The 23,490-nt window shown below is 35.1% G+C and overlaps 1 pseudogene; it reads left to right on the top strand.

Annotated features, from left to right (window-relative positions):
- The first annotated feature begins 2,652 nt into the window (after window positions 1-2,652).
- Window positions 2,653-23,490, top strand: part of LOC150055075 (peptidyl-prolyl cis-trans isomerase A pseudogene) — a 30,239-nt pseudogene continuing 9,401 nt past the window's right edge.

Here is a 23,490-nt window from a genome sequence, read left to right as displayed (position 1 = left end):
TGATTTGTTAACAAAAATACAAATCGGGCTCTTTCATTTTTTTAGTTAAAACTATCAATATTTTCCATTCTCTGTATTTGTAATAGACTCCTCTGTATCCTTCATCTTTGTCCCATTCAGTTGTCAAGTTTTGTAGATTTAACTTCCATATCATCTGTCATATCAAGCCTCTCCTCCTATCCCTACAGTTACTGAGAATTAAAGCATCTATCATCTTATCCCTAAATTACTACAACAGCTTCAAATTAGTCTTTCTTCTTTGAAGTTTGTCTCTCTCAATTATTTTCTCTACTCTGAAGTCAGACTGATTTTTCTTTTACTTTTGTGTCAGGGTTTTACAAAATTATTGTAGTTCATTGATGAAGCATTTGGGTTAAAAGATATAAACACGTCAGAAGTGAAGAACAAAATCAAGCAGTGCCACTAGTAGGTACATTAGACATGTTCTGGATCTTGTGTGTATACATGATCCACATTAAATAAATGAAATAGCATGGTATGTTGTCATCCTTTTCCTTATTAATTAAAATCAGGTCATATTAGGCTCTGGCTAAGCTCTAGAATATTGGCACATGATTTGAATTTGTTTTGTCTCTGGTTTATCTTTTAATATGTGTGAGTGATAAGAATGTTTGCTAATAAGAGGCCAACTCTGGCATGAAGGCCTTAGAGATTTCTATCCCCAGTTAACCTGTCAAAAGCTGGAAATTGAGGTGTGGCTCAAGCAGTAGCATGCCAAGTCTTAAGTTACAAGGCTAAGGCAGAAGTGGCCACGTGGCTCAAAGTGGTAGGGCACTAGCCTTGAATGAAAGATCTCAGGCACAGCATGAGCTCAGGGTCTCCTGAGTTCAAGCTCCATGACAAAAGAGACAAAAAATGCTAAGGAAGAGTACCCAGGCTCTTGTGCCTCTATGTTCAAAACCCCTCTCTCTCCCCCCCCTCTCTCTCTCTTACACACACACACACACACACACGTACACACACATTATCAGGGTAAGAATTTCTCAAACATTTTCCACTTTTTTAATGCTGAAAACATTAAAATTCTTTTCTTCTAGCTTTTTGAAAAACCTAGTACTTAATCACATTACATATAGTTACTCTTTGTCCAGTAACATATCAGAATTCCTACATGGTATCTAACACCTACTACCTATAGTCAGCCTTTGTCTACCCCTTTCCACTCTCTCTCCCTAGAGGCAGTGGCTCTTCTTTCAACTTATACATGATAAACCTTTTTTCTATTTTACAAAAGAGTAACTGCTTGCCTTTCCATACTTGACCTATCTCACTTAACATTTTGATCTTCAGAATTTCAATTGCTTTCTGTGAAAACAGGACTCTACTTTTTTTTGTATGTACCGCACTTCCCAAATTGTGCATCAGTTCATAGACACTTGAGTTGTTTCCAGTTATTGTTTTAATTCCAGTTCTGGTGCTTGAATTAAGGGCCTTGTGCTTTTGCTTGGCTACACCACTTGAACCACACCCTCATTTCTGACTTTTGCTAGTAAATTGGAGATGATAATTGCTTTATGAATTTATCTACTCAGGCTTACTTTGAATTTCAATGCTTAGATTTCAGCTCTAAATTAGCTAGCACATGTGTGAGGCACTGGCATATGACTTTCCATTTCTTGTAAACTGCGAATAGTGCTGCAATAAACCTATTATTTGACATTTCATTTTCTTTGGATATGTACCAAAGTGGTGATACTGATGAATCATATAATAGTTCCAATTATACTTTTTGAAGAATTTCCATATTGCTTTCCATAATAGTTGTACAAACTTACATTTTGCCCAGAATTGCTTAAGGATTCTCTTTGTACCAAAGCTCCACCAGCATTTGTTATACACCTTGCTGGTATTTTCTACCTTCCAGCAAATTGCCTTTTAACCATATTGATTATTTCCTTTTATGTGCATAAAATATTTAATTTGATGGAATCCCATTTGTCTATTTTTGTTTTTAAAGCTAATGGGTTATTGTCTGAAAAATATTGTCTAATTTAATGTTCTTTTAAATTTTTATTTTATTAATCATATTAAGTGAAGTAAGCCTAATTTCAAAGGAAATTAGGCTCAATAGTTCCCCTCATTTGTCATAATCAGTAGAAACCTTGGGCTCTACTAGCAGAGATCTGCAATAGAGCAAAACCTTGATACATAAGGCCATATAGTATGAAGCTAATTGAAAGGACTTCCAGGATATTGAAACAAAAGCCATACAATGAATGATGGTTGTCCTTAAGGTACTATATTATCTCTCATCTCTTTTGCTGTCCCTTGGTTATCTCATATTGTTACAGTATCTCACTTTGTTATCTGATATATTGGATTTATATTGGTTATTTGAAATTGGATAGGGAAGGGGGGAAAACCAAGGGGGGGTGGGTAGAGGGGAGGTTAATGGGGACCAAGAAATGTGAAAGGGTATCAATATATGTGAATTAATGCACCTTCTATCTGGCAAATATCATGTAACCCTTTTATTAATTACAATAAAAAAGAAAAAAATTATTTTATTATCAAGGCAATGTATAGAGGGGTTACATTTGTAAGGCAATGAATACATTACTTCTTGACCATTGTTATCCCTTCCTGTGGGGTAGCTATAGGAACCCGGCTGCTTGCCACCTGTGCTTCAGCATGTACACACTCAGTGTTGCAAGCAGTCAGGGGCCAGAAGGCACCTGGCCCCTCCCGCCCGGAGCAAATGGGGCATGTCTCAGGACACCATTGGCTGACGGTGGCGTTCAGGGACATCCCTGTTTGATGACGGGGCGGCCACCCCTCGATCTGTATTTAGCGAGAGCATTTTCAAAAATAAAATTAGATCTGTACCTAGAGCCTGCTCTCCGGAGTCTGTGCTCCTGGGATTATTCGTGGGCTCCACCTTGGCTCACCCTTTGACCTTTGTTTCATCATCTTGTATTTCCCCTTCCCTTCCCTGATTCAAACTAACAAATAAATGTATATATAGTATACCAGGTATCAAAGTCAGATACAACACAACAATGGATAATTGTCCATTCTAATATTCAAAATATTTTCTCCAATAAGTTTCACAGTTTCAGATGATAAAGTAAAGTCTTCAGTAATCTTTAAGTTGTTAAAGGCCAATTTTCTTTTGTGTATGAATATACAATTTTCCCTACACTATTTCCCTATACTATTTTCTTCAGTAAATGTGTTGCACTTTTCAAAAATTGTTTGGCTTATGTAAGACTGCTTCTTCTATTCCATTTGACTATGTTTCCTTTCATTCCCAGACTATGCTATTTTGAATCCCACTGTTGTAATGTAATTTTTAAGCTAACCAGCGATTCTATACATGTTATTTTGCTCAAAATTAACTTCACTGTATTTTTATAGTATCTGTAAATTTTTGTTAAGTTTAAGCTTGTAAACAGTATCATAACTCATTCTCATGGCACTTTATATTCTATTTTTCTACATTTATCCTAAACTAGAGCCTTCAAGACAGTGTATGTGAGTATGTGTGTTTTGATATGTATACATTATGTGGCTGCGTCTGTTAGCTTTTCATCACTGAAAGAAATCAACTTGAAGAAGGAAAGGTTTATTTTGGTTCATGGTTTCAGAGGCCTCAGTTTATGGTTAGTGCTTTCCATTGCTTCTGGGATTGTGGTAAGGTTTAACATGATAAAGGACATGAGGAAAATTTCTTACCATATAGCTGCTGGATGGGGGGAGTGGGAATAGGTCAATAGATGGCAGTCCCCATATATCATTAAGGCCACACTCTCAACAATCCTATTTCTTCCTATTCCCAGGTTTCTGCCACCTCCTAAGAGTCTGACCAGCTAGAGACTAGGACTTCCACACACAAGCCTTTGGAGGATGTTCTGAATCTAAATTCTCATTCTCCAATTGTCTCTCCCAGGTTTTATTTTTAATTCTCTCTATTCTGAACTCATTTGATTCTTTCTTGTAGAGTTCAGTTTGGTATAGTTCCTTCTCTTTTCTTCTTATCACAACAAAAATCTTAACTTCTGTGGATGAGCAGACAGGGTTCGTGAGTTTATAAGGATTACTTGTCTCAGTCATCACTGTATAGTCGAGAACATAGAAATCTAAGATTATGTTGAAATTTTCTATGCTGAAGCTGAATTTGATTCCTTGCAGACACTTCTACTTCCTATGTATTCTGAAATTCAATTTGCCAATATTTGCATTTTTAAAGTTAGGTCTCAAATTGTGAAAAGTTGTTGTGAGCAAGAGAAGTCAAGGGGGCCTCTGAAGGTCAAGGTCACAGTTAAGATAGCAGATGTATGGAGGAATAAAAAGTGGGAAAATGTAGTCGTGATATTTAATGCATATGTGTGAAAATGGAACCAGGTAATTTGAAGACGTGGGTGGGATTGGAAGAGATGAGGAGGAAGGATGTAAGAGGTGACATTGATCGAGATGCTTCATACTCATAAATGGATGTGTTGACAATGGAATTCTATGCTGCCATCAGAAAGAACGACATCGCCCCATTTGTAAGGAAATGGAAAGACATAGAAGAAATCATATTAAATGAAGTAAGCCAGACTCAAAGGAACATAGCCTCAATGGTTTCCCTCATTTGTCATAAGTAGTATAAATCTTGGACTCTCCTAGCAGAGGTTTTCAATAGGGAAAAACATAGATACATAAGGCAATATAGGATGAAACTAAATGAAAGGACCTCCAAGATTTAGGAACAAGAGCCACAGAAGGTGTGACTATTGTTCTTAATGTACTGTGTAATTTTTCATCTTACCTTGTTATCTGACATATTGTATATATGTTTATTTGTTTATTTGAAATAGGATAGGGAAGGGGGAAGCAGGATGAGGGGAAGGGTTGGGGGAGAGAAATGGGGACAAAAACATGAGAAGGGGTAGCAATGACTGTTAAGAAATGTTCCTTCTATCATGCAAACATAATGTAACCCTTCTATTAATTACAATAAAAAGTAAAAAAAAATGGACGTGTTGAATTGAAACCCCTTACTTAAAGATGATGCAAATATAATAAAAAGGAATAAAAATATATTTCTTGCAGATGTTCAACAGTTTAAAGATGAACATTTATAGAAAGGGAAATGAGAGAGGACTATGGAATAAAATGAACAACTATCTATATCTCAGACAATTCCACCAGGATTTGATCAGTGAAAGCTGGTTGCTGATGGCAGCTGTGAAAAAGTCTTATTTGTAAGAAGGACAGAGAAAGGTATTACTGTGTCCCTATCCTTTGGTATGAAGAGCTCTACATTTCTCCTGTAGAGAAAAGTTTGAATACACTTTTAACATCAATTAGTAGCACAAGGACATTTCATTTTGACACGTTCATATATGCATACAGAGTAAATTGATCAGATGCAGCCCTCCATCACTTTTCCTCATTTCTCTTCTCCTGCTTCTCAAACCAATCTCTACAAGCTGCACTGTACAATTATCACATCTGTACATAAAGCATTAAACTCTAATTTGAATTAGAAATAATCCTTAAAAGACTGGTTGAGCTCACTGGCCAAATCATTCCAATGTCAAATTTTCACCAAAGACTGAATTTTGATAAATGAGTTTAACTACTTAGTCGTTGTAAGGATATTTTATGAAATGTAGAAATTATTTTTCCTCGAATATTTGAAGGCATCATCTGTGAAACTCTCCATGGTTTGGAAAAACTGTGAAAAATCTAAAATTATAAACCAGTGTACTAACAAGTTTTCTTGTCATGGTTTCAATGGTCTGGACAGAGATATGAGTTTCCAGGGTCAGCGAGAAAAGATTTTATTGCTCAAAGCAATAACAATTATCAGAATGTCAACAAATGGACTGGTATCTCAAGGATCAACTTTTGAAAAGGGAAAGTTGGGACATTACAGGAGAAAACATCAAGTCATCAAGTTCAGGATTTGGAGTTTCCAATGAGAAGTTTTATCTGCCTTTGATTGGACATTGCAATGTATCTATGACTGTGTGGTAGTATTAGTATTTTAATGGTATAAAGAATTTAATTCATGTTTCCAATCATTTGGTGACTTCTTCAATTTCTTTCTTCTCTTCTCTTTCTTTCTTTCTTTATTCTCTTTCTTTCTTTCTTTCTTTCTTTCTTTCTTTCTTTCTTTCTTTCTTTCTTTCCTTTTATCTCTGTCTCTCCCTCCCTCCCTCTCTCCCTCCATCACTCCCTCTCCCTCTTTCTTCTCTCTCTCACTTTCTCTTCCTTTCTTTTCTTTTTCTTTCTTCCTTTCTCTTGTTTTTTTGCCAATTGGGGAACTTGATCTCAGGGTTTTGGCCATGTCCCTGAAACTCTTATCTCTAATTTACCACCAGCATACTTGCAGGGGTGCTATGGCTTAAAGTGTTAGAGCCCTAGGCTTGAGCAAAAGAGCCCAGGACACACCTAAACCCCAATTTGAAGCCCCATGACCAACACAACAAAAAAGAAAAGAACGAAATCTGGGACATTTGTATAAGTCAAAGTTGAAGGAAAAAATTAAATAAAAAGTGAAATGAAATACAAAGCCATATAACTAGAGTTGGCTTTTCATGTAGCATAAGTTTTATAATTAACTGAAGTTTGATTATTTCTTGTATTTTGAGTATTTTTTTTCCTTTTACCAATGTTTCTGGATTCCATTGCTGGTATTTAGAAACCAGGTGTCAATTATCCTTCTATTTGTAGTTTTATATCTTTTTTTTACTTTTATTTAGGTTTTAAAAATTGTTTTAGTTCTGTCTAGAACCCGCTTTCATTCTTTCTTAGAAACTCTTACAGTGAATGTACATTTTGACCAGAATTTTTATTTTCTGATACATAGGAAATATATTTATTTGTTATAGTCTCATAGTTCTAGGAGTTGACCTGTTGAATATTATTCTGCTGTTGTTTTTGTTTGCTTCTCTTTGTTTTTACATCTTGGTAATTTTTTTGTTAGCTTCTTTTTTTGTCTTAGAACTCTTGCTAAAAAGCAATTCATGGAGACCTCTATAATAAAATTTCTGCAAAAAGAATTGCTTTCTTTCTCTTTGATAGCTTAGAGACTAGCAAGTCTAGAGTTCTTTTAAGCCTCTCTCTTACTCTGTATATTTGAGTAATAATATATTTATAAGAAGTCTGGCCAGGCACTGGAAGCTCATGCCTATAATCCAAGTTACTAAGGAGGCTGAGATCCAAGAATGATGGTTTAAAGTCAGCCTCAGAAGGCAAGTCCATGAGGCTCTTATCTCCAGTAAATTACTCTGGAAAAGCCAGAGGTGGTTCTGTGGTTCAAACAGTAGGGTGCTGGCCTTGAGCAGAAAATGGCTCAGGGACAGCACCCAGGCCCTGAGTTTCAACTCCACAATGGGCAAATACAACAACAAAAAGATTTCTGGGCTCCAGCTATCAATGTTTAGAGGAGATACATTTCACCATGGGGTAAAACCGAAACCTGAGACTACATTTGTAGTCTTAAAGCCATGGCTTAATCAGATAGTTCTAGATTGACCTACTTTTATTATTTAGATAAAGACAGCTTCTGTGGCATTAGCATGGGATGGCCACATAGCTTTTTCTAGTAGTGGAGTTTCCTCATCATTTTAATTCTGAGTAAGAATAGAAATTGTGGTTAATTGAGCCCATCTGCCTCAAAACCTGCCAGATATCCAGACCTCAGTTTTCCTTTACCATCTAGAATGGGAAAATTCACACTCTACCTGATTGTGGATGCAAAGATTACTAATATGATAAAATGTTAAAGAAAACCATTCAGGGTAATTTAGCTTTCCATTTCTACATGTGGTACATAAGAAAAAGGTAGCAATTGGGAATTGTTCTCATCTTTTTTTCCCCTGGTTTACTGAAGTTTCTAGATATTATTTACATACATAAAGAAAGATAAAAGAGATGGTGAGAATTTCTTCTAATTAGATTCCCAGAGAACCTTCCGGTGGTGTTTGATTACCAGCTATTTTGACTTGCAGTAAATCCTTCAGTATTTGGGATGTAGGTAAGGACATATACTCGGATGAATATTCATCATCCACTTTCTTTTGCTCTGTTCTTCTCCTCTCTGCTCAATTAAGGCTAGTTTCAGGGACAAGGTTAGTAGACATTGATATTCAAACAGGACCTCTACCAGAATTCCTTTCAACATTCTTTAAATAATATATGTACTTTCAAATATATTTTGTCAAATGTTGAGCTATTATTTTAAATGTGTAACGTGAAATATAATGACAGGAAGAGCCAACTGTATTCACTGCAGCAGGTCATGTGTTGGGATAGCAGTCTGTGTCCATTAATTGTTGCAACAATCACATTCATCAAACATTTAAAATAAGGAAGACCCATTATTTGAATCCTGATTTAGAAAAGCAAGAACAACATTGCAACTATTCACAAAGTTTCACCTGATTATTTACTTTTTAATTGAAAAAAAATCCCACAGCCTCTCTTTCTTTTTAAAATTATACTGTTGGGGTAATGTATAGAGTTACTGTTACATTTGTCAGGGTGTGGGTACTTCTTACACGTTGACAACCCTTTTCATGCCTTTTTTCCTGTTTCTCACCCCCTACACCAACCCAATCATCCTGTTTTCCCCCTTCTCTTCCCTATTCCAAATAAACAAATAAATTTTATATAATATACCAGGTAACAACCTCAGATACAGTAACCAGTTGAGATTAACCATAAGGGGAAAAAAGAAAAGAAATAACAGTACATTAAGAATAACAATCACCAAAATAAACCTGTTATTTTCATATCCTAGAATTCATTTCCTTTAGTCTCATCCTACATGACCATATCAATATACCTTTTGAGCTATTGTTATCTTCTGCTAGGAGAATCCTAGATGTGTACTAATTATTACAAATGAAAGAAACCATTGAGCCTATGTTCCTTTAGGTCTGGCTTTTTTCACTTAATATGATTTTTTCCAAGTCTTTTAATTTCCTTATGAATGGGGCAATGCCATTCTTTCTGATGGCAGTATAGAATTCCATTGTTTATAAGTACCACATTTTCTTGATCCACTCATCTACTGAGGGGCATCTGGGTTGGTTTTATATCTTCCCTATGGTAAATGATGCTGCAATAAACATCGTTGTGCTTGTAGCTTTAGTATGGCCTTGTTTCTGGACATTTGGGTAAATGAAAAGGAGAGGGATTGCTGAATTATAGTGGAGCTCTATGTTTAGTCTTTTGAGGAATCACCATACTGCTTTCCATAGTGGTTGAAGGAGTTTACACTCTTACCAACAGTGTAGTAAGTGATTCTTTCGGCCACATCCCTGCCAGTATCTGTTGTTATTAGATTTCTTGATAATGGCCATTGTAACTGGAGCGAGCTGGAATCTCAAAGTTATTTTGATTTGCATTTATTTTATGGCCAGAGAAGTAGAGCATTTCTTCATGTGTCCATAGTCCATTCTTATTTCCACTTCAGAGAAGGCTCTCTTTAAGTCTTTAGTCCACCTTTTAATTAGATGGTTGTTTCTTTGATGATTTGTTTTTGAGACATTCAATTTTTGGATCTGTAGGTGTATTTTAGATATGAGACCCTTGTCCCACAGCCTCTCCTTATGGAGTTATTCACAATCACCATCAGTTACTGAAATTGGTTTCCTGGTGTAGAATTCATTAAAATTGAGAATTGTATTTTGTTTACAGAAGTCTCTAATGTAAGAATAACTTTTAATTTAAATATTTTGAGCTGGACATGGTGGCTCACACCTGTAATGCTAGTTACCCAGGAGGCTGAGATCTGAGGATCAAGGTTCAAAGCCACCTCGGGCACAAAAGGACCTGAAACTCTTATTTCCGATTATCCTCTAGAAAATGAGTGGGCGTGGCTCAAGGCTGTAGCCTTGAGCTGAAGAGCTCAGGGACAGCACCCAGGCAGAGTTCAAGCCCAATGACCCACTATATCTATATCTATATATCTATATCTATATATCTATATCTATGTCTCTATGTCTCTATGTCTCTATGTCTCTATGTCTCTATGTCTCTATCTATCTATCTATCTATCTATCTATCTATCTATCTATCTATCTGTCTATCTATCTGTACTGGGAGCTGATAGCACATGTCTACAATGTTAGCTATTCTGGAGGCTGAGATCTGAGGATTATGATTCAAAGCCACCACAGACAAAGTTTGTGAGACTTTTATCTCCAACTAATCACCCCAAAACAGGAAGTGGAGCTGTGGCTCAAGAGGGAGAGTACTAAACTTGAGCACAAACACTCAAGGACAAAGCTCCAGAGATGGTACACACTTACAAAATTGGTGGACTTCATGATTGCTATGCAGCAAATGCTTTACCACTTGAGCTATTCTTACAAGTCTGTTGGCTTTATTTATATATTTTCAGATGAAGTCTCATGTTTTTGCCAGGGTTGTCTTTGGCCTACGATCATCTTACCTATGCTTCTTAGATAGCTTGGATTACGACATGGAGGTCTCTTGCCAGTTGAGATGACTGTAATGACATTTTACCCAGTTAGCCTCAAACTATGATGCTTCCTCTATCTGCCTCTAAGTAGCTGGGGTTACAGGTATATACTATCATGCCTGGCTTATTTTTTATTTTTAGTATTTGATATTCTATTTTTTCCTATAGTAAACATTACTTAATTTCAGCAATAGCTTTTCCCCACATACAAAGAGGAACAACAACTCAAATTACTACAATTTTTATTTGTGTACTTCTTTACCATATCAGTAATAATGGAAATAATAAATATCAGCACCTCAAATGTTGTTTTATTTAGGAGTAAAGTCACTTGCTAGAATTCAGAGCCATGATTAGAGAACAACATATAACTCCCTGAGGACATCTAGGATCCATTTTAAATATATTATAGCAGAAAATAAACCATAAATATAACTATTGTATCAGCTGTGGATTTGTAAATATACAGAAAATTCTTATTTGTAAGAGAATATGACTATAACTGTGTTTCCTGTGGAAGGGAAAGAAAATTCCATTGATTTACTTCAGTAATAAAGTTGAGGAGTGTAAGAATTATATTTTGCAAATCTCCATCATGATTCAGTTTTATATGGCTTTTATGTCATTATGATGATACTGTAAGCTTAATGTATGTGTTTTGAGTCTCTACAGTATAGTTTTACACATACATTTTAATCTTTAAAATCATTCATTTGTGCTTCAAATAGCACACATTATTTTCTAAAATGAGCTTTGTGGGTGTGTTGCATAGAGTATAAGGCTCAGCTCTATTGGAAATAGGCTTAGTTTTAAAACTATATCTATTGATTAATCATTTATCATAGAAAATTCGCTTAGCTAAAAATAGAGTATATGTATTTACTTTAATCACTTTAGAGTAGTAGATTTCAATAAATTATAATCTGTTATTTGTAACATGGTTTCCAGTCTACTAATGTAATTGTGTACATTTTTATACATAAAGCATATATAAGTATATTCACATACATGTATAAGAGCTGCAAATCTGAATATGTGGTTATAATTTTACTTAACTAATAATCAGTGTTAAATAAATTATTTCTTTTTATATTCATGTGGTAATTTTACTTCATGTAGTAAATTGTAATTAAATACACACATACTAACAATTAGATATATTATTAAATATATGTATATAACAAATGTATACATTTAATGACTTGTTTATCAAATACATATGATTATTAATGAATTATATATAATGTTACCAATTGCTACTGCAAGGGCATTGTATGGATGGGTAGAAGTAATCATATAGAGAGAATAATCTAATAGAGATTATTCTGTCCTTCTAGTCACTCATAACACTTTTATTCTCTTGAGGGAGGCAAACATTAAATAATTATGTGATGAAGCAAATATTACATGGTGAAGGTTTAGTATTTGTCCTAGGAAAATATCCAAGGATTTAGCATACTTAAGGCAATTACTTAAGGAAATTGGGAATAATTGCCAACGAGGACGGAAGCATTGGATTTGGCAAGGAACAGTAGTTGCACAGGCCAATGAGTGGGACATACAGCCTGAAGAAGATTGGACTGGTGGGAGCAGTAAGACCAAAAAGATGAGGATCAAATCTTACGAGAAAGAAAAACAAGGATAATTTCAGGGTTTTATCAGTCATGTTACCATTTTTAATTTTTTGAAGGCTTATATGGAAAATGAATGTAAAATGGCCAGACTGACATTATAGAAAGCTTACCTTCATGGATGATGGTGGCTCATCCCTATAATCATAGCTATTTGGAAGGCTGAGATCTGAGGATCAATAAGCCATACATTTATGGCAGAAATACTGTTCAAAATGATGGATTATCTTCAAATATCTGTGCAACTGAAGTGATAATGAGCACCGAATGTTTGCATAGGAGTAGAGGTGTAAGAACTAGGAAACGAGAAAGAACAAGCATTACACATCTGCTATTGGGCACCAATCATTTGCTCAAAGGACAGAGCTGGGAGACATTTTTCTCTGGGACTTTTGCGTATTTGCAAAGTAAGATACTAGCTCCCCTGTGTTTGTGGTTATCATTTGAAGGACAACTGTAGAGCAAACACACTTAAGGACATGGTTAGATTAAAGTATTCAAAGCTAAAAGGAAGAGTTCCCCTCCCCAATCTCACCCCACTGCAAGGAAAGAGCACCAGTGACTATGACCATTATACTGTGCTTGGGGCCCTAATAGGAGCTCTGTCTGTGTTGTGTCTCACAGTCTATACAGATGTCCTATTCACGTGGTCCTATTCACATCACTTCCTGTGAATTGAGACTGAGAAAAATGGCATAAAATCGTTGAGACTCTGGATCCTCTAAGTACCATGCTGTCAATTTCAGTTGTGATTGAGGACCTTTCCACCAATCTCTATGAAAAGAAGGCAGGTTAATTTGTATGCCAAAATCTCATAAACTTCCCTGATTGTCTTCCATTGAAAAACAAAAAGTTAAAGCTGCAAATTCCAGTGGTTCATACCTGTAATTTTTTTTTTTTTTTGCCAGTCCTGGGCTTGGGCTCAGGGCCTGAGCACTGTCCTTGGACTTTCTCAAGGCTAGAGCTCTACCACTTGAGCCTCAGCACCACTTCCGGCTTTTTTCTATGTATGTGGTACCGAGGAATCGAACCCGGGTCTTCATGCATGCTAGGCAAGCACTTTAACCACTAGGCCGAACTCCCAGCCCAGATACCTGTAATTTTAACTACTCAGAAGGCTGAGACAGGAGGATCCCCATTCAAAGCTAGCCTAGACTGAAATGTCTGTTAGATTCTTATAGCCAATTAACCAACAGAAAGCCATAAATGAAACTTTGGCTTAAGTGGTAAAGTACAAAAAAAAAAAAAAAGCAATGGGAAATAGGAGGCCCTGAATTCAAGCTCCAGTACAGGCATGGTATGAAGCTCTCAATTAAGAACAGCATATTAACCTTATAAACATTGCTTACCATTGTTTAAATGATTTCTTAGAGAATCATAAATATAAGCCATATATATTTGTTTTTAAAATATAACTTTAAATTTGACTTTAACAGAACAGATTAAAACATGCTAATAATATTTTGGAGAAACTTATATAAACAAGACTTCCTTCATTGTATTTTTCCTTAGTCCATACCAACATGAGGATGCATAAACTTTATGTATGAAGTTTAATTTTGTAGTCCACAGTGTTTCTTTTAATCTGACTGCTATTGATACAATATATTATGGTATATTAAAAATTATAAAATCTAAACATTAAAATATTACAAAAAATTAAAACTTAAAAATTTAAAAACTGTTAAATTCAGTAATATGAACTTCAAAAGTTTTTTTTTTTACTATTTAGACAAAACTTGTTATTCCTGCTATTTTCTAAGTATTGATTTTGGAAGTTTCTGGTCAAGTTGTACCCTGCTACTAAGCACTTTTATACTACTGGTTTAAAATTTTAGTTTTAAGCTTGTCAAATATTCATATTTTTCCACCTATATTATTTAGATAGTATGTCATATAGTCATAATATGCATTTTTAAAATGATCTCTAGTTTTGAAGAATTCAATAAATTGGGAAAATCTATAGCATTTATAGCTACCACTTTAAAAAAAATTCAAAATTTTAAGATGTTATATATGTATTTTTCTCATCTTTAAAGTGATTTCTTTTATTTACTTAGCTTTTCAGGTTGAAATTGTCTCATGCAGAAATATTTTCAGAACTCTTTTAAGAGCAAATGGAAATGAATCTTAACTTTCATTATTTTTGGAAAAGAGAATTATATTTCATCTCTCTTTTACTTTCTTGCTTGTTACTGAACTATTTCCTCTTCAATGAATGAACAGACTTTTCATGACTTTGGAGAAAGAATAAGAAAAAGGGTTCACATTTGAATTTGATGATAATGTATTATTTATTTACTTTGATTTGCATGAAAAAACAATATATGAATACAAAGACATGTAACTCTTTCAAAATTCATTGCATAGAAAATGTTAAAGAGATACGTAAAAGTATAAGTGGTGATGGATGGATAACTATGTTGCTTATATACTAAATAAGCATGAATGGACACTAACCTTCTATCTACAAAGATAACTGTGGAGTATTAACTTAGTTGCTTGGGGTAGAGGCTGTATCCTTGAAAGATAATAGAACATTTCAGCTATGTCTACTTCTATAAATTTCTTCAGCTATATTGCTAACTACTTATTCCCTATGTTGGCAAATTGGAAAAACCAATTTTCATTTCCTCTGTTGATTGAATAGAGATTAAAAATAGGAGTGTGGTATTTCACTGGTGTAAAGATACTGAGGAGGAAAATAGAATGCAATAGCAAATTGGACCAAAAATTATAACTGAAAGGGACATTTCAGCTATGATTTCAAAAGTTTTATAATTTTCAAATATCACCATGTGTTTAGCAATGGAGACGAATAGAATCATTTGAAGGTATTAGACAAGACTTCACAAAGGATCAATTGTTTTTATTCTTTTCTTGCTTTCTTCATGGCTGACTAAAGCAAGAACATAAATTGCATTAGCAAGTTTAAACACTGAGTTGACTTCAATGATATAAGCTAGGCTCTTAAAGAAAGATGGGAAAAAATAGAGCTTGAGTCTTTGAAGCTATAGTGGTATACAAGCTCTAACCTGCTTTTCACATTATTAAGAATTATTTTCATTTTTGTTTAAGTCACTGCCTCTCAAATCTGTTGAACATTGACATGTGCTGACAATTTTAAATACTCCAGAAGCCTGGATTCTGTCCTTAAAGATTTTGATTTAATTTACTCAGAATACATATGGAAACGCAAAATCTCTTAATAAATCCATGCACGAAAATTGATAGCTATTGGCTTAAAGTTTGTTTTTGTCTTATGTTATTTTAGAGAAGAGGGGAGTTGTATTAAAGCTGAATTGTATTATTAAGTTATATATCTTCCACAGGTAGATAGAAACATTATTTTTTGTTTAACTTTTTTCCTTGTGTTTTTATTGTAATTAATAGAAGGGTTAAATTATATTCACAGATAGAAGGTGCATTAATTCACAAACACTGAAACCCTTTCTCATGGCTTGGTCCCCATTTCTCGCCCCCACTCCCACTCCTTATCTTGTTTTCCAACCTTCCTTATCCTATTACAAATAACCAAATACGTATACAATATATCAGATAACAAGGTGAAATACTGTAACAATATGAGATAAACAAGGATATCAAAAGAGATGAGAGAGAACATAGTACATTTAGTATATGTGTGATTTTGTTTCTGTATCCTGGAGGTCCTTTCATTTAGCGTCATACTATATGGCCTTATGTATCTACGTTTTGCTCTATTGTAAATCTCTGCTAGAAGAGCCCTAAGTTTCTACTGATTATGACAAATGAGAGAAACCATTGAGCCTATGTTCCTTTGAGTCTGGCTTACTTCACTTAATATGATTTTTTCTAAGTCCTTCCATTTCCCAACAAATGGGGCAATGTCATCCTTTCTGATGGCTGCATAGAATTCCATTGTGTATAAGTACCACATTTTCTTGATCCAATCATCTACTGAGGGGTATCTGGGTTGGTCCTATTTTGGCTATGGTAGATTGTGCTGCAGTGAACATCACTGTGAAAGTGGCTTTAGTATGTCCTTGTTTCAAATTGCTGAAATATAGGGGAGCTCTATCTTTAGTCTTTTGAGGAATTACCATACTGCTTTCCATAGTGGTTGAACAAGTTTGCACTCCCACCAATAGTGTAGTAGTGATCCCTCCTGGCCACATCCCCTCCAGCATCTGTTATTAGATTTCTTGATCCTGGCCATTGTAACTGGAGTGAGGTGGAATCTTAGAGTTGTTTTGATTTGCATTTCTTTTATGGCCAGAGATGTCGAGCATTTCTTCATGTGTCTATAGGCCATTTTTATTTCTTCTTCAGAGAAGACTGTCTTTAAGTCTTTGGCGCATCTTTTAATGGGATGGTTGTTTCTTTGGAGATTAGTTTTTCAGTGATTCAATTTTTTGAGCTGTTGATATGTTTTAGAGATGAGGCCTTTGTCCATTGTATGCTTTCTGTAGGCTTTCTAGTTAATTTGCTAGCTATGTCCTTTGCCATACAGTTTAATGCAGTCCCACTTATCCAGACTTTCTTTGATTTGTTGTGTTTCTCAGTCCTTATTAAGAAAGTTTTCACCTGTGCCAAGGAGACCTAATGTATCTCTTATGACTTCTTGTAAAGTGTTCAGTGTATCGGCTTTTACCTTGAGGTCTTTGATACATTTGGAGTTAATCCTAGTGCAGGGTGACAAAGAAGGATCCAACCTTAGTTTTCTGCAGGTGCCTAACCACTTCTGCCAGCACCACTTGTTGAAGAGGCTGTCTACTTCTATTCTATTTTTTTGACTCCCTCATCAAAGATTAGGTGGCCATAGGTCTGTGGGTTAACAACTGGGTCCTCAGTTCTATTTCATTGGTCTTCAGACCGGTTCTTATTCTAGTACCAAGCTGTTTTGGTCACTATAACTCTGTAATAGAGCTGTTTTTCTGCTAAGAATTGTTTTTGCTATAGGGGGGTCTTTATTATTCCATATGAAATTTTGGATTGCCTCTTCAATTTCTTTAAAGAATGTCATTTGGATATTGATGAGTAGTACATTGAATTTGTCGATAGCTCTTGGCAAGATTGCCATTTTCATAATGTTAATTCTTCCAGTTCAGGAGCATAGGAGGTTTTTCCATTTCCTACGTTCTGCTTTAATTTCCTTTTTCAGGATTTTAATTTATCATCAAAAAGATTCTGTCCATTCTTAGTTAAGTTAATTCCTAGGTACTTTATTTTCTTTGAGGCTATTGCAAAAGGAGTTGCTTTCCTGAGTGTTGCCTCGTTCCTCTCACTGTTGACATAGATTGTTTTTTGAGGGTTGATTTTTGAGGGTTAATTTTACACCCTGCTAGCTTGCCAAAGTTTTGAATCAGCTCAAGCAGCTTGGGATTGGAGTCTAAAGGGTTCTTTAAATATAGAATCATTTCATCTGCAAAGAGGGAAAGTTTTGCTTCCTCTTTCCCTATTCGGATCCCCTTTATGTTTGTTTCTTGCCTTATTGCTCTGGCTAAGAATTCTAATATGATGGTAAAGAGGAGTGGAGAGAGTGGGCATCCTTGTCTCCTTCCTGATTTTAGAGGAAATGGCTTTAGCTTTTCGCCATTAAGTACAATGCTAGCTGTGAGTTTGTCATATGCAGCATTTATTATACTGAGGAATGTTCTGTGGATTCCTAGTTTCTCCAGAGCTTTTAGCATAAAGGGGTGTTGGATCTTGTCAATTGCCTTTTCTGCATCTATTGAGACAATCATGTGATTCTTGTCCTTGCTCCTGTTGATGTGGTGAATTATATTTAGTGATTTGAATATGTTGCACCAGCTTTGCATATCTGTGAGGAATCCTGTTTGATTACAGTATATAATTTTTTGAGGAGTTGCTGAAGACATTTGGCCAGCATTTTGTTGAGAAATTTTGCATCAATATTCATTTCTTTCTTTGATGAATCTCTGCCTGGTTTTGGGATGTGGGTTGTAGTGGCTTCACAGAATGAGTTTGGCAAAGAGCCTTCATTTTAAATCTCGTTGAAGATCTTCAGGAATATGGTGTGAGCTCTGCTTTGAAGAACTTATAGAATTCAGCTGTGAATCCATCTGACCCTGGGCTTTTCTTGGATGGGAAGTCTCTTATTGCCATTTCTATTTCAGTTCTTGACATGGGTTTGCTTAGTTGGATTAGGTCTTCTTGGTTCAGTGGGGGTATGTTAATATTGGCTAGAAATTCATCCATCTCTTGTAGATTCTCAAATTTGTTGGCATAAAAGTTTGAAAAGTATTCCTTCATGATATTCTGGATCTTGGAATTTCTGTCATATTACCATTCTCATCTGTGATTTTGTTTGAGTTTGCTCTCTACTTTTTTTGGTAAGATTTGATAAGGGTCTGTCAATTTTGTTAACTTTTTTCAAAGAACTAACTCCTTGTTTTGTTGATTCTTTCTATAGTTTATTTGGACTCCAATTCATTTAATTTTAATAATTTGCTTCCTTCTACTGGGATTAGGGTTGGTTTGTTGCTCTTTTTTCAAGAGCTTAAGGTGCGACATTAAATTGTTGGTTTCAATTTTTCCAATTTGTTAATGTAATCACTCAGAGCTATAGTTTTTCCTCTGTGTACTGTCTTTGCTGTGTCCCAAAGGAGCTGGTATTTTGTGTGCTCAAATTTCATAAGCTGTTGAATTTCTCTTCTGATCTCCTCGATGACCCATTGGTGATTCAACAATGTGTTGTTCAAGCGCCATGAGTTACAGGGTTTTCATTGGTGGAGATTGGTGCTCAGTTCCAATTTGATGCCTTTGTGGTCTGAGAGAATGCAGGGAATAATTTCAGTGTTTCTGAATCTGCACAGGTTTGTTTTATGCCCTAAAATGTGGTCAATTTTGGAAAATGTATTGCTGAAAAAAATGCATATTGCAGCATCTGGTGCAGAATAATCTACAGATTTCTGTTAGATCTAGTTGGTCTATTCAGTTGTTCAATTCTGAGGTTTCTCTGTTGAGTTTTTGCCTGGTTGATGTGTCCATAGGTGAGAGTGGTGTGTTAAAGTCACCAACAATCACTGTGTTATGATCTATGTGTGGTTTTAGTGAAAGTAAAGTTTGCTTGATGAAGTTCAGTGCGCCAGGATTAGGTGTGTAGATATTTAGGATCTCTCCTACTGGAGGAGAGATTCATTTATTAGTTTGTGATAACCTTCTTTGTCTTTTCTCACTAATTTTAATTTGAAGTCTATTTTATCTGATATGAGGATGGCAACTGAAGCCTGTTTATGGGGGTTGTTAGCTTGATAACCTTTATTCCAACCTCTGAATTTCAAAAAAATATTTGTTTGTGGGGCATGATGTGTCTCTTGAAGATAGCAGAATGATGGATCTTGCTTTTTAATCCTGCTAGGGAGTCTATGCTGTTATTTGGAGAGTTAAGTCCATTGATTTTGAGAGTTAGAATTGAAAAATATTTACTAGTTCTTCTTGTTAACATAAACCCTTTATTATGGCCTCCTTTATGGCTTCCTCACATTCACTTATCTAATTTTTTATGGTTTCATCTCATTTAGATATGGCTTCCTCTCATTCAAGTAGCTCTTTCCGTATGTTTTCACACTTTTCATTAATCATGTTTACCAGTTGCACTTGTGTAGCATTTAGAGGACTCTTCACTAGTTTTGCCATTAACTGCTCCATTGCCTGTTTATATTGGGTAGGAGATGCTATTCCTTGATTTGCCATTTTTCTTGAGTTCCTTGTTCTGCCCATTGAAAATAGGAGGAAGATTAACACTGCACAAGATTACAATTTTTAAGATATAACCAAGCTAGCGCTCTTTAGCTAGCCAGACAATAGAAGTTCACAATTTTAGATTGGTATTAGCACTCTCTCTCTCTTTTTGTGCACTTACAGACAAATCTAACACCACCACCGATCACCATTTTATGACCAAAAAACCCTCTCACAATCCAATCTCTATGGTATTTACGTCAGTCTGGACCTACATACAGTATAATTGAACACCTAGATATACAGTATTTCTCAACAACCATCAACTGTAGATCCTTGCAATATAAAAGATGAAGGATGAACAGTGGATCAAAGACAGAAAAATAGTATGAAAGAAAAGAGGGGAGGTAAGGAAAGAGTAATGTAGGAGTGTAAGATTATTATAGTAATGAAGGAAAGGGATCGCGTAAGGATAACTGACCAAAGTACAAAATTTAGAGAAAATAGATAAAACTTATTAAAAAATAAGAAGAGTAATAAGAAGAATATATAAAAAAGATGAAGATACATATAGGAGAGATAAAAATTTTAAAAAGTAAAAGAAAAAAAACAAGAAAAAAGGTGGGGGAGGACCCACAAAATTGTGGGTTCTTAAACAAGAAATACTATGGTTAAGAACCAATAGATTAAAAATCAGGTGACTGTTTTAATAAAATATAATTTGTAGCCAGTCTGTACCCAGTGCTGTCACTATATTTCTAGGAATGGCCACAATGACAGAAGTAAAGCAGAAGGAAAAAAATGGAAAGAATCATAACATTAAAAAAAATAGGTGGAGGTAAAAAGGCAAAAAAATAAGAACATAAAAATGCAAATAAAAAAGGTAGTAAAAAAAGAAAAAAAAGGGCGGGTGTTCTTCAATTTGTTTATCTGGGGTGGGGTGGGGTGGGAAACTTGTGTCTGCATTAAATTTGGGATCCAAACACTTTAAAAAGTCTGTTTCTCTTGTGATTTGGCTTTGCGGTGTTTCTGATCAGTTTGCTTGATTGGGCAGGCAAAAAAAAGCTGGTGAAGCCACCAGCATCTTTGTTTACCAGGAGCGTGGCCCCGCCCAGGAGGAGGAACTTCCGCTAGCACAGGAGGAAGACATCAGGCTAAGCTGCCTCTGTGAAAGCCTTTGCCCTTTTGAATGATGGCACTGCCAGCACCACTCCTCAGGCTCCAGTTGGATTGGCAGGGTCTTTGCCAGCAGTCAAGATGGCACTGCTGTTGGCTGGTGGGGGAGGGGATTCCTTCACAATGCTGTTCCACAAGCAGAAGTGGGAACGTCTCCACAGAGTTCCTCACAATTTGCCTGGTTTTCTGGTCCCATGAAGCTGGCAGGACCCCGCATGGCCCAGTGATGGCCCTGGGCTCCCACAGGCTCTGTCTGATTCTGTCTGGAGCTGGCAGGTCTGTGTTGCGGAGAAGCCGCTGTCTGCTCAAGTGCCGGAAGGAGACTTCAGAATCATTATTTTTTTTAAATTCCCAATCTCTTTGGAAAGCTCAAGTAAACCTTAAAGGTAACAAAATATTCTCAATCACATTTGTTAAACTATGCTGATGGCTCTGTAGGACTCTGGTTAGGAACCGTAATATAACATAAGATTTTGTCATTTAAAAATAAAGTCTAAAGCTAAATTCATTATAGATCAATGAACAGTTCTATAGTGACAGTAAGTATACCATAGATTGCACCTGGAAGGGATTATATTGTAGAAAAGATTGTTGCCTGTAATTGGGAGTTTAGCATTGTTCTTTCAATTAAATTTAAATCGGATTTTAAATAAAAGTTGAAGTGTTTGCAAGCATTATTCATTATAAAGGCACTAAAATAGAAGTATTACAATAAAATGCATTCTTTTACTACATGGTGTTAATTCCACAACATTGAAACCCTTCCCTTCATTGTATTTTGTAATTAAACAAACTCACCAATTTTGAATATAAGAAACTAAATTAAAGTCTTTGGATAAAAGAATCAAATTTAAAGCTGATTTTGGAAAACCAGAGAGTAATTTAGCAAGGCATTCTAGATATTAGTAACTTAAGAGAAAGGAGTGTTCCTACTTATTAGCTTTCTTCTATGAATCTTTACAAACTCGGGAGAGTAATTGTCAACAGGACAATTGTTGGCATAGAAAACAAAAGGTATGGCACAAGTAGACCAGGCCAGGTGCAAGAATGAGGATAGTAAGTAAAATAGTTTGGAATTCCAGGCCTCACACTAAGCTGAACTAATGTCAGTGCATCAAGGAAGAAATGAAAATGAGATCTATCTATGTTATCTGCAGCAAAAACAAAACACAAACTACGCCCAATTTCTGATTAAATCGTTTCCAATTTTCTTCCATTACCAAAAAATAAGCTTTCTGTATCTATTATTGTTATTAGATTCTATTTTGTTATGACTAAAGTCTGGGGTCTATGAATAATTATGAATATAGCAAATCATTAAAATAGATACTCATACCCATACCTAGTATCCAGAATCTGGAACAATCAGAGAGTTAAACATATCTATAGTTAGCATGTTTAAACTTCTAGTAAAATTTGTAGAGAACATCTTAAAATACTAAATATAAGTGCTGGAATAAAATGGAGATTTGATTAGTTCAATTAAAATGCTTTGAATAAAAAAAATATCTGATCTAAGGTGAGTGAGCTTTTGCTGGGTTTATCAACACACTAGATGCAGAGATAAGTACACTAGTACATTTGCAAATGGGACTTAGAACTGTTCTAAGCTAAACATCATTAGAAATTTGTTTAAAAATAAGAAATAACATCTAGTTGCTGTGAAAAAATATGAACATAGCTCAGTGTTTGGGTAGCCAAAAGAAAAGGAATTCAACAGAACAGTAATTTAATTACTGAAAGAAAGCCAATCATAGAGAAAGGAATTCATATGTATACACACACACTCATATACACACCCTGACACATTGTATTCAAACTCCTGAAACCAAAAAGAGAAAGCAGAACAGAAATCATTGAGAAGAGAAAATACTACCAACAAATGATTAAAAATCTTGTATCAGATTTACCACTATGAACTATTATGAATCCAAAGATAATAAACCATATACTTAAACTGATGAAACCTGTACATGCATTGTCAAATCTAGATTTTGAGAATGTAGCATGCAATAAAAGTAGTTTTCAGAAATGAAGTAGAAGTAGAGACCTTTGCATGCTAGTAAAACTTAAGGAAATTCTTTAACTAAATAATCAAATATATGAAAAAAAGACTAAAGATAGGAAAGTTATAAAATTTACAGTTATATCATTTGAAGAATTCTGCAAGTTGTAAACTATAAGTAAAAATAAGATGTGACTAAATAAAATAAAATATGACTAACAAAATGGGATTCTGCATGAATTATAACTATTGGCTAAAAACATGATAATCCTATATTTTGGAGCTACTAACATGTCTGCTGTGTAAAGGTAGGGTCTGCCTTTTCTGGAAATACTAGAAAGTTGTAGGTTAAAAAAAATGTGAGTAAGTGGTGCTCTGGCTCAAGTAGTAAAGCACTAGCCTTAAGCTGAAGAGTTCAGGGACAGTGCCCAGGCCCAGAGTTCAAGCCCCACAACCAACAAAATAAAAATAAATAAAAAATAAAAATAAATAAAGTGACTGAATTGTTTTATTCTGTTTAAAATATAATTAATGGCTAAAAACAA

This window comes from Megascapheus bottae, chromosome 14, assembly GCF_031878675.1.
Source record: "Megascapheus bottae isolate mThoBot1 chromosome 14, mThoBot2.hap1, whole genome shotgun sequence".
NCBI lineage: Eukaryota > Metazoa > Chordata > Mammalia > Rodentia > Geomyidae > Megascapheus > Megascapheus bottae.
Note: the sequence above shows the minus strand (reverse complement) of the source record. Positions and strands in the feature narration are given on the sequence as shown.